Genomic DNA, 12252 nt, shown 5'->3' with positions numbered 1-12252 from the left:
CTTGAGAAGAGCAGATGAAGAGTCAGAGGCAAGTACTCTTGTCACTCTGTTGCCACGAGTTGAGGAGCAATTTTGATTTGAAAATATATAGCAAATACAGACAACATTACTTAGGAGATGGGGACACAATGTATGTCCGGTTTACCAGGGGATCACGTAGGCAGGTTATGCTGCAATATTTGGGATGTCTTGCCTTGTAACAGCCTGATGATCCTGAAGAAGCTGAAGAAATGCTATGGTTGTGCAGATAAAATTGCAACACTGGGTTTCTATTCATTTCACAAAATGAATTCCTCTAACCATCTATGACTTTCAAAAACACAAACTAGGATAATGTTTTGGCCATTGTTAATGAATTGTTAAATGATTATTATTGTTTCCCTGAAAGTTAAAACTCTTAGTAAAATACTATATCCATTAACCCTAAGATAATGTTTTAATGTTTTAATTCTTTGCCTTAGTAAAATTTAGAAAATCCAACAACAGTCTTTTTTTTTTGAAAAAAAATTTTAAGACAATTTAAAATTTAGGGGAAACAAAGTACTTGTCTAAAGAAGGGGAACTGGAGGGTCCTGCTTAGAAAATACTTAGCTACTCTGAGTTGCCTCCTTTGAAATATGTTGTATAGATGGCACAATAAATATTGACCACCTATATATATTAGTCCTATATATATATGAAATTAGACCGTGAGCTTTACCTTTCATTCCTTTGTTTCTAAGACTACGTAGAACATTAGAGAAACAGTTTTCCCTCTGCCAAAAGGAATCTAAGTGGATGGTAGATTATTATCATGTAGATAAAATGTTCTGCATTAAAGTCTTCCACCCTTTAAATCTTTTATAGGGTGGAGTAAAGTAAAATGTATTACCTGGGAATTGAAACTTTATGAAGTATTCTGAAGGATCCTGCTGCTCAGATCAGAGAGTTGAACATTAATTCCCTTTTTGAATGTATTTAATTATCTGTGGGAGCATTTAAACACAGTGGAGTTGGAAAATGATAGCATGGAGACACTGCACCATATACTGATTTCTTCTCTTTTTGTTGAAACAAAATTCACACAACATAACATTCACCATTTTGACTATGATAAATTATACACTTCCATGGCTTTTAGTATATTCACGATAGTGTGCAACCATCATAACTAATTCTAGAATGTTTCTTGTCACTTGAAACGTAAGCCCTATACCCAATTCTTCTCTCCTTCATCCTCTGGCAACCATGAATTTATTTTTTGTTTGCATGGGTTTGCCTACTCTGGACCTTCTGTTAATGGAATCATGCAATATATAGGAATTTTGTATCTGGCTTTTACTTAACAATATTATCAAAGTTTATCCATGTTGTAGCATGTGTCAGTAGTTCATTACTTATTATAGCTGAATAATATTCTGCTGTATGTTCCACATTTTGTCTATTCATTCATCAACTGATGAACACTTGAATTGTTTACACTTCTTGCTATTATGAAAAGGTCCCTATGAACATTCATGTGCAAGTTTTTGTGTGAACATATGTTTTCAGCTTTCTTGGGCATGTACCTAGGAGTAGAATTTCTGGGTCATAGGGTAACTAATTTTTTGAGGAACTGTCAGATATCACAGTTACCATACCATTCTTCATTCCCACCAGCAGTGTATGAGGATTCCAATTTTCTCCACAGTTTTCCCAGCACTTTTTCTTTCCCCTTTTCTTTAAAATATAGCCATGTTGGACAGTATTTCATTGTGGTTTTAATCTGTGCTTATATAATAACTAGTGATGTTCAGTATATAGTAATTTTTAACCTACACCTTTATGCTAAATGAAGCAACAAGTGTAATTGAACAGAAAACTCAAGCAGTATATATGTTAACATTATGGTGAAAGCATCATGTCAACATGCTGCAATTTTAAATCTGTAACATATATGTGTATATTTCCTGTAGATCTCCAATTACATATATGTATAGGCACCTATGACAATAGTCTCATGGAAGACTAAAGTGGGCCTTACTGTCTGGGATTCTCAGATGACTGTGACACACACCTGAGCTGTTTCTGAGAAGAAATGGATCTTTCAGGAATTGTTAGAAGCCATCTGACTACTAAATGCAAGAAATATCCTAGAAGTAAAAAATAAAATGGTTGATTCTTTCTCTAGTTTTCTTGTAAGTCGACTCTTTTAAAAGAATCTTACTGCTATTATCTATGTGTTAAAGTGAATGTAATCCAATGTGTTATAATCGCAACAAGACCACAAGAATCAGGATTAGTGAAATAGTCTAGTTTACTACTTGAACTAAGTGGACTCCAACTCCCATGCTTGTATTCTTAGTGTTCTCTTTATGATTCTTCTCTCTTCTATTCCTGACTATCGACTGTCACCTGACTTTTATTTCTGTTCTGACTGAGTGTAACTGTCCACTTTCAAATATGGGTCCTGAAGTTCTATTCTAAAAATCTTTTGAAAGGTGTTTAAAATAATAGCAAATAGATGCTGAGTGGTTTATTTTACAAGATTATTTTATGGCTTTAGAAGATGGATTTTGTGATGATCATTTTGACTGTTTAGTCATTTTTCCCTTTCTGTTACTAGGTTATTTCTGGATACATGACACCTGGTATTTGACTGCAAATATTTCAGTGACCTCAGTTTTAAAATCATCCCACTAGTGTGAACTTTGATATGTCACACTTTTATGAATCAGACAATTTAGATAATAAGCCAGGAGAGTTTAGCTAAGGAAAATTTCAAGCAAGGCTAAGATGGTCTGATGTCCCAGTGAAACATTTACTTGCTGCTACGTGGCTGATCTTATGTCTATTTTGAATTCATGAGCCTGATGTTAATTACCTCTGCTAGCAGATGTCTGTTGACAGCTAATGTACTCTGCTACCTGCTATTTTCAAAAGCAATTATAGATCTTGGGTTGCACTGTTAAATTAATAGCACACTTGCCAGATCTAATAGAAGAGCTTTTCTCACCTTTTAACACCTTCACCCCACAAGATGCATCTGAGTTGTGATAAATGTAACTTTGGGGCTTAGATTAATATGTTTTCCTATCTTTGCACTTACTTATAATTGTCATTGTAAAATAAAGTACGGATGCCTTTTATTCTTCCTTACTGAGATGTAAACCAGTCATTCCTATAAGTACTATGTTTATCTTGGTTGCATTGTTTCACTGCTTCTTTGCTATGTACAGTCAGTGATGTCTGTGTAGTCAGTTTTGGGAAGCTAATAATTGATTTAAGGAAACTATTTTAAATATTACTATTTGTAGTAAAACTATTTGTTTTATCCTACATTAATACTGCCTGGTATTTCGTTCCTATTGTCCACCTTGTCATTCAGGAAACTACCAGATTTTACTTGATGGAAATAAATAATAATGATGATTTCACTCATTAGTTTGTCATCTAATGAACTCGGATAAAAATTATGAGTAGCCTAAATCATGTCTGAACAATTTAGAAACTATTATCTCCAAGGAAAATAAAGTAAAATCCTTTGACAATAGTTTACAGGTTTAGTGGAGAAGTTACTGTGAGTAACAGATTGGCACATGAAAACTTTATTTTCCCAAGGGTTATACCTTCTCACATATTTCTACACACGTGTTTCTTTCTCTCCACAAATTCATCTGATTGCATGTGCAGGTTTGAAAGTGTGTATGGTTACTAAGTCATGTTTAATGACTAAAAGTTGCATATTGCCAAGTACAGTGAGGCACTGATGAACGTCTGAAAGTTTGAAGGTCTAAACAAGGAGTGAGTATGACTTGGAGGAGGCTTAGGAAACTGTAACGTCATGCAAAGAATACTGAGCTTGAAGTGAAAAATAGATAAAAAGGAGACATGTCAGACTGGAGAAATATTGTTACCAGGCAGAACAAGAGAGAGAGAGAAGTGCAAGGGGTGTGAGATGCTAAGGAATTAAAGTGCATGAGTGGATGTAGGTGAAAGAAAAGGAAAGAAAAAAGAGGTTTTCTTCCCTAAGTTGCAGGTCACTGACCTAAACTGGTGATTGGTGTCATTAACAGTGAAAGATGACTTCTTAAGGGACTTTTTCCCCCTGGATGTTTAGAGTCTGAAATATATATTTGTTCCGTTCTCTTTATTTCTCCTCCATTTGCATGTGAAATTTTATATTCTGGTTATGTTTTCTTCACAAAGCTCTGAAGGATTGGGAACAGTATTTCCTTTTAAAAGTACAGATATTAAGAAAAATTAAATAATGAAGCAAACTGTTACTAAGTATTAGGAGGGTAGTTTTTTTCAAAATACAAAAATGTAATCTAATATTGTAAAGCTGGTATAAATAGATGTACCAGATATCAGTCAGGATCTTTGCTTTTACTGAAGTGATATCATGTATAATATCATCGTCTAAATCTATACCGTTGATTGTAACTGCCAGAGCTAAGGATATCTGTAAGGGTTCATTAAAGTTTTAGGAAGACAGTACATTATAGTGGAAAAAGCATATATTTTGGCATTGGTCAGGCTTCAGTTCAAATTCTGACTCAGTCACTCTTTATTTGTATAACTGTTGGCACATTACTTAATTCCTTCGAACCTTCACTTCCTACTCCATAAGTAAAAATATTTGTAAAGCATACACAGTTCCCTGTATACAGTTACTGTTCATTAATGTGTTTATTAAAATGACTATTATCATCCTATTTTTCCTCCTCTGTTAAAAATAATTAGTAATTCTTTTCATCTTTTACTTTACTGCTTCTTTTGACCTTCTTTCTTTTCATTCACATAAAATTTTGCAGGGCTTTGGTTGAAAGAGATTCATCAATTCTAGAACCATGGGACTGAAAATACCTTAAGTGGCCACCACATTCATCCCTGTATCAAAACAATGAAATGGCTGGATGATTCAATACCAAAAGAGATTTTTCTCTTTGCATAATTTAAAAACAGAATAGTTATGACCTCTTTTGGTAATGTCCTGTAAGATATTCTTTATCTATAGCCTACGTTTCTCTTTATTCAATCAATCCATTTAAAAGGAAAAGTGTATGCTTCTATCTATATAATAATGCCCGCCTAAGTTGTAAACCTTTTGCAGTTGACTCAGGCCTGACTGAATGTCCTTTACATTTCTTACTGTTGGTTCTGCTTTCAGTTAAAATGTAGTGGGTCACAAAAGATCACTGCTTATGACATAACAATGAGGAGAAAAATGAACTGGGTAAACTACAAAGAAATGTATTTTCCTTAAAGCCATCAAAAAGCTATGAATCCAATTGAACTTTGAATGATTCTGAGTGTGGGGTCATGGCAGATTGGGGTCCCATGGAGATACAAACACAGAGCTTATCCATCCCACCTTCAAATATTCTTCTATAGGATTTCTGCTGAATAAACAGCTACAGGGAAGCTTAAGAGCTAGGCTGGAAAACAAGAGATTTCATGGGGTACTTAGATCCCAAATCCCCGTGGAAGGACATACTTAATTCTATCAGTAAGACGCTTGAAACTAGAAGTGAACTAAAACAAGCTGCCGGAGAAAACCAGCCCCAACACTATTCAACTCCTTATTAGGTCAAAGAGATCAGCCTCGCTAGATGTCTGCCAAAGAAAAGGGGAGATTTTTCTGTGGAAAATGTCACCTATTTCAGTCTTGACTATTGTTTCTTACACAATGAGTGATGAAAAATAAAAATTAAGAGACATGCAAAAAAGCAAGAAAATATGGTTCATAATAAAAATAAAAAACAAGCACACTCATAGAGATGTTGGAGTTAATAGAAAAATGAATTTGAAATATTTTAAGTATGCTTAAAATTTAGAAAAACGAAGTTGACCAAAATGGATGAAAAGATGAAGGATGTCAATAAAGAAAATGAAACTTAAAAAAAAAGAATCAAATATAAGTGTTAGAACTGAAAACTACAGTATCTGAAATGAAAAAATATTCAATGGACTTAAGAGTAGATTGGACGGAACAAAGAATTGGTGAACTAGAAAATCTGTCAGTAAAAATTATTTAAACTCAAGTACAGAAAGAAAAAAAGAATTTAGCAAATAACAGAAGAGAGTATCAGAACCCTGGGACAGAATGAAATGAACATTCATGAATTAGAGTTCCAGCAGAAGAGGAAGGAGTGTGACACATGGTTGAAAAATAATGGCCAGGAATTTTCAAATTGACTAAAACTGTTACTTCTCATATTCAAGAAGTTCAGTGAACCACAAACAGGGTAAATACAAAGAAGCTACACAGAGACACTTCATAGTGACCTTGCTGAAAACAAAAGATAAAGGGAAAAATTATAAAGTAACCAGAGTAAAAAATATACAATACATTTAGATGAACAAGGTAAGAATAAAGATAACTTGTAATCAGAAACAACAGAAGCCAGAACATAATGGAATTACATCTTTAAAGTAGTAAAAAAGATAAAACCTACTGTAACTTAGATTTCTATTCCTAGCAGACATAGTTTTCAAAAATGAGTTTTAATTTAAGCCTTTTTCAGACATACAAAAGCTGGGAGAAACTCCCACCAGACGTTTATACTGTACATACAATTGATCCTTGGACAATGTGGGAGTTAAGGGCACTGACCCCTTGCATAGTAAAATATCTGTGTAAAACATTTGATTCCCTTCAAACTTTAACTACTAATAGCCTACTTTGACTGTAAGCCTTACCAATAACAAACAGTCTATCAAACCATATTTTGTATTTTATATACTGTATTCTTACAATAAAGTAAGCTAGAGAAAAGAAAATGTTATTACAAAAATCATAAGGGAAACAAAATGAATTTATAGTAGTGTACAATATCTGTACATAAGTGGACCTAAGCAGTTCAACCCTGTGTTGTTCAAGGGTCAACTGTAATACTAAAGGAAGTTCTTTAGGCTGAAAAAAAAAGGTCCCAGGTGGTAGTCAGATCTGTAATAAGGAAAAAAATATATACTGGAAAAGGTAAATATATGGTAAATAAAGATTATATATAATATTTCTTTAAAAGACTATTGATTATCTAAAGCAAATATAGTTTCAAAGAACTGTAAAGTTTATAATTTATATAGATGCAAAATGTATGAGAATAATTTCACATAGAATATCACATAGAAGAAGGCAAATGGAATCATACTGTTGTTAGGTTGTTACATTATTTATGAAGTGATATAATATTAATTCAGGTGTCCTATGACAAATTAAGGATGTATATTATAATCATCACAGAAACTATGTAAATAATAATGCAAAGTGATATAGCTAAAAAGTTAATAGAAAATAGGAGGTGTAATGCAAAACAAAAATACTCAAAACATTTCACTCAAAGTTTGTCAGGAAACAATAAAGAAAATATCCCTGATAAGACAAATAGAAAACAAATAGAAAGATGGTAGATTTAAGCCCAATTGTATTAGTACTTACATTAAATGTAAATGGACTAAATCCTCTGATTAAAAGGCAGAGAAAGTCAGACTATGGAGATAATATATCAAAATAAGATCCAAATACATGTAACTTATAAGAGACACATCTTAAATATAAGGACACAGCTAAATTGAAAGTAAAGGATGGAAAAAAATACACCATGTTAACATAACATAACATAACATAACATAACATAACATAACATAACTACACATGTTAACAGAAACCTGATGTGACTGTATTACCACCAAACAATATATATTTCAAAGCAAATACATGAAGACAGATCATAGATGAAACTGAATGTTTTATAGTCATAAAACCATCAATTCATCATGAAGACATCACAATTGTATCTTGAGTATGCAGCCAATACCAAACCTTCAATATTTCATGTAAGGTTTTACTGTCCCTCCCTTCATAGCCTCCTTCTTCTAGTAGTTCTATAATCTTAGTGGTAATTTAGCCATCACTGTCACCTGGACACATGCCTCTGTGGAGTAAAATACTTTTACTCAGCTAGGAAAAGGATTATATGATGTAACTGCTTATCTTTTGGTTTATTCCTTCATAGAAGGCATCTAGTGCAGTGACATGGAGTCTACAAGGAATTAGAGACCTGGCTTCAAGCCTTGGTACTGCTGGTAACATCAGGCAAGTCAATCAAATCACTGTGAGCCTCATTTTCCTCATGGGGAAATGGGGATGGAAATGTTTGCTTTGCTTTATATTTAGGCTTCTTAGGAAGCTTAAAAGAGGAAATGTATGCAGTGCTGGATACATATGAGACATTGTTGTGAACACAATGGTGAGCTTGCTTTTTAGCACCTGTCTAATCCTGGCTCATGTGCAGCTGGTGGCCCCAAGGTGCCTTTTCCTTATTCATCAGTTTAGTCTATTTTCGTCCTGAGTCCTTTACAGACAGAGCCAAAGGAGACTGATAAACCTCTATGAGGAAACTCAGAGACCTCTGCCCTTAATTTTGTACCTCTTATATTCACCAAAGAGGGAAATTTGAAGATTCTAAACAGGATAATTAAACCAGGAGGCAAGTCCTATTCTGGGATCTGGTTAAAGATTTCACAACTAGATAATGGAAAGCATTTAATGTAAAGATTAAAATATTTGACCAAGTTTTTAAAACTGTATTATTATTATTATTATTATATATATATATTTTTTTTTACCAAAAAGTGGTTTTCCATTTGGTTTTGGTTTTGGAGAGAAACTGATTTCCATGTGTAAAAGGAATAGAACTGTTTTCGTGTGGATTGTCTTTTATGGAGGTGTATATTTTAGTGATAGAATTTTGCTGGAATGAGATGAGGTTACCAGAACAGTTTTCCTTGGCATATAAGAAAATTATAGGACTGTGTGAAATTATAGTTCTAAGATTTGGGAAGTTTGAAATTATTTAATGTATCTATATTTTCCATTAAGGGCTTGCTAATTAAGGTGGGCCTTTTAAAAATAATTAATCAATATAAATATTATTTGGAAGTTAGTTATCTAAAACTTGAAAAATATGACTAAATTATGTCTAAATATTAATAATAATATTTCCAAATAACAGTAATAGTACTTTAAGACTAAGAAACAGATATTCTTCTCAATAGCACTAGTTGTAATTATATTAATCCAAAACATTAATATTATGTTTCATGAAGTTTTGTACATGAACATATATATACAAGAGTTTTCTTTAGTATTTGAAACAAAAGGTTGCTTCCCCCATACCTGCATGAATCTCTATATGCTTTTATGTTCTGTTAAAACAAACACAACTATGAAGAAAATTTCACTGTTTAAATCTTGACTGTGAAAAATGACTGTGCAATTGTTCATTTTTCTATTTCTTAATGTAGTATAGGCCAATTTGATGCTTACAAGATAACAGAATAGTTTCCTGTTGTGAATGTATTTCTTTTTTTAAAATTATTTTAATGTTTATTATTTATTTTTGAGAGAGAGAGAGAGAGACAGAGCATGAGCAGGGGAGGGGCAGAGAGAGAGAGGGAGACAACAGAATCTGAAAGAGGCTCCAGGCTCTGAGCTGTCAGCACAGAGCCCAGTGCAGGGCTCCAAGTCACGAACTGTGAGATCATGACCTGAGCTGAAAGTCGGATGCTTAACTGACTGAGCTATCCAGGTGCCCCAAATGTATTTCTTTTTTTTATTTCTTTCTTTTTGTTTTTAGAGAGAAAGAGAGAGAGAGAGCACAAGTGAGTGCTAGTGAGGGGGAGGGACATAGGGAGGGAGAGAGAGAGAGAGAGAGAGAGAGAGAGAGAGAGAGAGAGAGAGAGTCTTAAGCAGGCTCCATGCTCATGCTCAGCACAAAGCTCAACATGGGACTCAATCCCATGACCTTGGGATCATGACCTGAGCTGAAATCAAGAGTTGGACACTCAACCAACTGAGCCACCCAGGCACCCTGTGAATGGATTTCTTAATCAATAGTAACCTGAAAAAAAAATGTAGGAAATGTTGTAGGAAGGTGATAAGGGAAAATAATAAAGGCATTGAAGGAAATGCTCCTGGTGCCAGGAGTCAGAGAGAATGACAGGGTCAGCTTGGGGTGTGGTCACGTAGTATTGGAGGCTTCTATATGTATGATTTCAGGAAGGTCCATCTAACTTGGACCCTTAGTTTCCTCATCTGTAAAACGGAGATAATAATATCTGCCTGTTATGATGGTGACATCAGATTATGTTTGTAAATAATTTGATGCAGTGCTAGGGATAGGTACATAGCAAACATACACTAGATGCAACTAATAAAGTGAAAATTAACTTTACCACTGAAATGGGGTTTAAGAATTTCTGTCATTTCCATCTTGATTTACTTAATTTCTCTCTATAAATAATTAGTTCTAGATCAGCAGATTACCTTTGGAAAACCTTTATAGAAAAAGTCATTTCTCTGTCACATCATCCATTAACAAGAGGTTGCAGCTCTGGTTTATTCAATGAGGCATTGCTATGTAAAAATGGAGATATTGATATTATTGACTATTAATGAATGTTTATTCCATATTAGAAATTATTGTTTCCACAAAATATAATCTATTTTAAGAACTGAGGTGAACCACAAATTTTTCAAACAAGAAATGAATTTCTATATTCAATTTTTTAAACTAACCAGGCACTCAGCATATAGCTTTAATTAAGTTATTTGCCTAGAGGGCAGTCAATAATTAATTTCCCCATTCAAAAGCTATGACTTGGATGTTTTTCTTAAAGCATGCCAATTAAAAATAGAAAAGCCAGACTATAAAAAATATATATGTTTACTGACAAGTTAGAAGATATTGCCAGGCTTTTTAATAAGCTCTTTGCTTTATTTGAAAAGAAACTTTAATTATCTTTGATCATGGTGCTTAAATATTAGCATTATATTCCTACTTTGTAATACTCGGCTCATGGTGATAATTCCCTCATAGCTTGTGATGACTAGAGAGAGTCATAATAGACAATTGATAAACTTGTTACGAGTTGACTAAGTTGGAAAGAACAGCTTTGAATTGCTCTTGTTAATTTAACCCAGATATTTTAGAAAACTGGTGATAAGCTGGTTGCTATGAAGTATTTACTAATATAAAATAAGTCTTAGCACACTTTATTAACAAATCTGAAACTGAGTTTTGAGAGGGAGGAAACTGGGACTTGTACTCTCTTCTATTTCTGAAACTGAGTTTATCTAAAATATAATGTAACAATAGTTCTCCCACTTGCTCAGTCTGTTCTGGCGCCGCTGGCATCCCTGCTGACCTTACATAAGCCTGAGGCTTTGCATTTGCTATGCCCTCTGCCTGGCATGCTCTTCCCTTGGATATTTGCATCACTTACTTCTTCACTTTACTCAGTGTCATTCTCTCAGAGTTGCTTAATCTGATCCCCACTAAAGTGCTCCCAACTTTCTTTAACCTGCTCTGTTTCTTTCTACTGTGCTAATCATCTTCCAATGCACTATATACTTTAACATATTTGTTTATTGTCTTCCCTCTTCCTATCAGATGTAGACTCCAGGAAGCCAAGAAGTTTTGTTTGCTCTATTCATGCTGTATTTCCAGTGCCTAAGATATTGTCAGACACTTACTGAATACTGGATAAATATTTGTTGAATGTATGAATAGATGCGCCAATAAATGTAGAAGTAAATAGGTAGATTCAACGTACTAGCTTGAACACCTAGAAATGGTTCTGATTATTTGCCTCATTGCCTCAAACCTGGACTCATCAATGGAATGTGCCAAATGAAGTTAAAATTCCAGAGATCGTATCTCATAGAAAAATAAATCTGAAGAATTTAGGGAGATTTGGTATCTCCCAGCTTTTTTCCTCAAGAGGATATAACACAGTAAAGGAAACAATCAGCTAAACTAAACGGCAACCAATGGAATGGGAAAAGATATTTGCAAATGACATATCAGATAAAGGGTTAGTATCTAAAATCTATAAAGAACTTATCAAAATCAACACTCAAAAAAAATAATCCAGTGAAGAAATGGGGAAAAGACGTGAATAGACACTTTTCCCAAGAAGACATCCAGGTGGCTAAAAGACATATGAAAAGACGCTCAACATCATTCATAATCAGGGAAATACAAATCAAAACCACAATGACATGCCACCTCACACCTGTCAGAGTGGCTAAAATTGACAACTCTGACAACAACAGATGTTGGCGAGAATGTGGAGAAAGAGGAACCCTCTTGCACTGTTGGTGGGAATGCAAACTGGTGAAGCCACTCTGGAAAACAGTATGGAGGTTCTTCAAAAAATTAGAAATAGAACTAGTTATGACCCAGCAATTGCACTACTAGGTATCCATCCATGGGATACAAGAGT

The 12252-nt window shown here is 34.0% G+C and overlaps 1 long non-coding RNA gene across 8 annotated transcripts in view; it reads left to right on the top strand.

The window, feature by feature from the left end:
• The window catches only part of LOC113598785 (uncharacterized), a 603234-nt gene that overhangs the window by 71229 nt on the left and 519753 nt on the right, over positions 1 to 12252 (top strand). The gene's annotated exons all lie outside the window — the stretch shown is intronic.

The sequence above is a fragment of the Acinonyx jubatus genome, chromosome B2 (assembly GCF_027475565.1).
Source record: "Acinonyx jubatus isolate Ajub_Pintada_27869175 chromosome B2, VMU_Ajub_asm_v1.0, whole genome shotgun sequence".
NCBI lineage: Eukaryota > Metazoa > Chordata > Mammalia > Carnivora > Felidae > Acinonyx > Acinonyx jubatus.
This window is presented reverse-complemented; position numbering and strand designations above follow the sequence as displayed.